Raw genomic sequence first — 5,185 nt, forward strand, 5'->3', positions numbered from 1 at the left:
AATAGATGTACTATTACAGAAATTTCGTGAAACGTGAAACACCCTAGTGTGAAGAGTTATCCTTCTTTGCAAAAATATGTGTAAATATGAACAGAAAAAATAAAGATATAGCAGTTCTTTTCAATTTGTAAAAAAGTTTTATTATACAATAAAATACATTGACCAAAATTTATTTTTTAAAGATATAAATCAACAATTTTAATCATTTTGAATTTTTTTTTTCATGAGAATATTATTAAAAACTAATATTTATTCCTTTTGTAGAACATTTGGTATATATACTTCTGAACGCATTGTATTAGTGTATTAGGTTGTACTGTGCGAGTGTGAGAAACGAACTTGCACTCATAGTAGAACAAGTTGCGTCTATAGTCCTATGAACGCAACTGTTGAGTGCAGGTTCATAGTGAGAGGAAGCAGAGAGAATGCAATATAATGGAATAAGCAAAATATTTGCAATCTGTAGCATTACAAATGGGTGAAGATTATGTATTAACTTTTGAAGATGATGAGCAGTAATTTTAGGTTCAAAAGTAAAGAATTGATTTATGACTAAAAGTTCAGAGTTACAGGCATAAGGATGTGTTGCCCAGACCATTCAAACTTTGTTAAGAGTACAGCAAGGCCCTGTGTGATCAAGAATTATGAGCTTTTTTAACAATTAAAGACGTCTGATATGTATAATTTCTGAGATTGATAACTATTTTGTTATCTCACCCTTTTACATTTATGTATTACTTGTCTGTCACTATTTGGGTATTTATCGTATAATGAACAGGCATGTGTACGCTGCATCAGCTGCGAGACAAAGGCACCACATGCAGGTGACAATTTTATATGACAGTATTAATATTTATGCCGTTAGGTAATACAATATTTTTTATTATTAATATGCTTGTGATGATTTACATGTGTATGTACAGTTAAACCTCGGTATCCCTAGCATTTTATCTTAAGTTCCATGGATATGTCGATCAATATTTATATAATAGTGTTGTACTTTGCATACACTATGCCTAAATAGTAGTCAGGGTTTGATACATGGTGCACGAGCAGGAGGCGAGTGCACTATGTGTCAAATCCTGACTACTATTTAGGCATAGCGCATGCAAAGTACAACACTATTGATATTATTATGCTGACTGTTGTATAAAAGGACGATATTTTCTCCATTTTCAATGTTTCATCACCTCCTACATTCAAGATAGTACACCCCTATTATGACGTCACGTTTTGCTACATGTACGTCATATTCTTTTTTCTTTAATTATGAATGTTCCTTGCATAGATAGTTTCAGAGAATTTTAGTTGAGTGAAGGGGGAAAAATTGCAAGAAACTATTTTAGAAAAATTATTTTGTTTCTTTTCTCTATATGTAAAGTATTTGAAACTAAGTTTATATATATATTATAATACAGTGCTTTAGGTAACGGCGTCTGTGGCGAAATCGGTAGCGTGTCGGACCGACAATCTCAGGGTCGTGAGTTCGATCCCCGCCGTGGGCAATGTCGGATTTTCTTCAGAAAAAGAAGCCGTGCACTATTTCGGTATAGTATGCTTACGCTATACAAATCCTTAGAACACTGTGCGAAAATAGTTGGGTATTGATTATATAGAGACAAACTGACAGGAAGCATAATAATATAAAGTGTTACTGTATGCTCCCTTGAATGCTTCTGAGGGACACTTATTGAAATGATTACCGTATTTCTGAAAAATTGGGGGAAAATCCAAGCTTCATAACAAAAGGAAAAGGATAAATTAGAGATTATCATTTAATTGTATGGAAATAGAAAAATATTTTCTCCGTGTTGTTCATCTGTCATCTAGACTGGAATGAATAAATCAGAAGATTTTTTGGGCATCTTGATTAAAAACTTACGATCTGGGTGCAATAATCTATCAGCTACTTAAAAAAAAGTTAGAAAAGAGAATTTCTAGGCACAATAATGTTTATGGTATGATATTACCGTGATAAATGAGATTAAAAAGAATAAACTTTAACCGATCTAGTAAAATTTACTAAGTTAATTTCGAAGATTCAACTGGTCGTAAAAGTTTCTAAAGAACAAAGGATGAGTGTGGATTTTGAACCTGGTTAAAATCGAAAATGTATTAATAGTGTTATAGATTTGTTTTCTTTTGCCAAAACCTCTTATAAATATTTTAATAAGAGAAACAGTTATATAATATGATACGTTGTTTTTAAAAATGCAGTTCATAAATCTTTTTATACGTTGCTTTAAAATGAGTTATGATGTGTGTGAAAAACAACCCGAAGGTATCAATCCCTCATCATGTAATAAAATAAAAAAAGTTTTTTTTTTCATTTATCATTGCTTTTTAAAACTGGTGGAAATGGATATCTATTTAAACAATCACATATATAGTAAGACTTCACTATATAAAATCTATTTCAGGCATTATCATCGCGACATGGTAAGTATTCTTTATAAAAATATCCTTGATCACAATTCAATATCTTTTTCAAAAGCATATAAGGTCCATTGACCTTTTTATGATTGTTATGTCATTATTTTACACTCACTAAGAATAAGGATTGCTCTAATTGGAATTCGGTTGGGATGACCAGTAAACTTTCGTTAACTTACGCGCTCTTACATCTCGTGTTACCTGAGGCTCGTGTACTTGCCTTATTCCTATTTAATTTTATTTACAAGATCTTCGAATTTGATCAAAGTTTGTCATTTTTTCCCCTTTCAAGTTAGTAAACGGGTTTTCATACGCAATTATGCATGTAGATTTATTGCAGAATGATCTGAAATGAGCTGAATTTCATGATGATCTTTAGGGATTGTTTTGCGTATAAGACTGGGTTGTCTTAACAATGAAAAGTTTAAAATAACATATGTAACAGTGATCGATCTCAAACCCTTAAACAATAGGAATATTTGAAAAGGGCATAAACATGACCCCTTGGAAATTCCAGAGGCAGAATCAGGTGCCTAACTTATAGGAGAAATAAGACCCTGTCGGCCGGTCACGACCACCGTGAGCCCCATGTATTGATCAAGTAGATAGAACATTTTTTAGTGAAATTCAGTATAAAAACAAAGACCTAACAATTGGTATGAAACAAGTCAGCCGAAATATGACCAATAGGTTATATTTGTTAACAAGGTCATTATAGCGACCATAGAATGTTTAAATCCCTGAAAAATTAACTTGTCTTTCGATAACCCACCTTGGTTTAAAACATCGTTCTCGAATCTTGCTCTTGAGGACATGTATTTTTTTTTTCTTTTAAAAATGATACTGATTTTACTGAAAGGAAACGATAAAAATGTTTAAAAAATTTCAAACAAAAATAGGGGAAAATAATATTTAAAATGAGTCAATTAATGTAATAAAAATAAGCCAATGAATGTATAAAATGGATATTAGTTACAAAGTAACCTTTAAATGAAAATCGTTCTATAAAAGAAATGGGATATTTAAAATAGCTGAATAGATAATTGAAGTTCAAAACGTTTGCAAAAGCATTTTTTTAAAACTTAAAGTGATTATTAAAACCATAGTTTTATTTAAAAGAAAACATTTCCGAAAAAATAATTTCTTTTTTTCATTTTAGGTAAAAATTAACTTGATTTGCTTTTGTTCGTATCAATGACACTGGTGGGAGCTCAAAGTCCGAAGAGACCACATACCCAGTTAAATCTACCACCGATTGGTCTAGGTGCAGCGCGTGGTGATAATGGACCGGAGGGAATCATTAAAGTTCAGGACAAAAATTCACCTTTAACAGCTTGGGGGTCTTCAAATTTCCGTGGAAAATGGGGAGGTGGTCTAGGTGTAAAGACACCAAAATGGGATTTCACAGGACAGGGATCAGTAAATACTGGTGGACGCTGGGACGCTAGAGTTGGTGCAAGAAGAGGCAATTGGGATTTTTCAGGGTACGGTAGAAATGCTGGAAGAGGTCTTGAAGTTGGTGGCGGCATCATATATAGGTTTGGAGGGTCAAACAGAAGAAGGGGAGGATGAGGTGGAAGAGGTGGAAGAGGCGGAAGACTCAATTTTCAAGTAAAGACTTTTATTTTTTAAGATTCTTTTCTAACTTTTTAGAAAAATGAATATCAAGTGTTGTTATAAGATCCACTCATGAAAAGGGGGTTTTAATTTCCGTTACAATACATTACACGTGTTCTTTTCATTTGCAGACAGAGAACTTAATAATGCGTTACAGTCATAATTTAATCATTTAGAAACGTGTCTTGCAGGCTAGAGAGTATTATGTAATTGCAAATTTAAAATGCTACTCGTGCATAGCTACGTGTCCTTCGTAAACTAACTAAATATGTTTTGAATACTTTTGACATAAACAAACATGAATGAAAAAATCCAATACATGTACATATGCATAATTTTTACGCAAGTTTATCTTATTTTTTTTTTTCTCATAAATCACTATTTTTGTTTTACAAGAAAATGATACTGAAAAATTCCAGTAAAATAAAAGATAACTTCATTGGTATAATTTAAATAATAAAATCACATTTCATATTAGTAAAATCCCCTGTCTATAGATATTTAATTGCCAATCTCGTCTTCCAAAAGTTACATTCCTAACCATAACACGCATTAGACATATTACATGTATATGCATTCATAGTGTTTTCTGAATCCATTAATTTTCTCTCTTTTTTTGCTTTTGCTTTAGGAGATGATGGAGCAAATACCTCAAGAATAGGGCTCCTTTTAAAGCTATACAAATTGACGTCATTAAATAAAGCATCGTTATATGCAATACGCACAGAATGTCATAATGTATCCAAAACCATTTAGAAGGAAGATGAAAAGCCCTATGTAAGTTGTCAAAAGAAATTATCAATCTGTTAATAAATGATTTCAGCTTTCATCTCATTTTTCTTGCACTATGAAAAGAAGAATAATTTATAAAGTGCAAGTACAATTTACATGTGCATCTCCATGAATGAAATTATGCGGATGTCCATTTAAGATTTATAAAAAAAGCTGTGACATTTATGTACATTATTATATTTTTTTAATCTTTACAAACTAAGGATCTGTAGAAGAAAATAACCATAACGTGTTTGTTTTTTGCAAGTGGTAATCCTAAATACCAACACATTCCATTGATTGAAATAACTTCCTTTCAATTTCTTTTCAAAATGCAAAGCACGGTTATTTTGATATCGAAGTC

General features: G+C 31.7%; 1 long non-coding RNA gene across 1 annotated transcript; it reads left to right on the forward strand.

The window, feature by feature from the left end:
- The first annotated feature begins 3,616 nt into the window (after positions 1 to 3,616).
- On the forward strand, positions 3,617 to 4,879 carry LOC133201106 (uncharacterized). The gene is made up of 2 exons (XR_009723041.1): positions 3,617 to 4,044; positions 4,682 to 4,879. It is a non-coding gene; the product is annotated as an uncharacterized LOC133201106 (long non-coding RNA).
- Positions 4,880 to 5,185: the final 306 nt, after the last annotated feature.

This window comes from Saccostrea echinata, unplaced genomic scaffold (assembly GCF_033153115.1).
Source record: "Saccostrea echinata isolate AGI-Se365-2 ecotype Australia unplaced genomic scaffold, CSIRO_AGI_Sech_v1 ptg000042l, whole genome shotgun sequence".
In the NCBI taxonomy this organism is placed as follows: domain Eukaryota; kingdom Metazoa; phylum Mollusca; class Bivalvia; order Ostreida; family Ostreidae; genus Saccostrea; species Saccostrea echinata.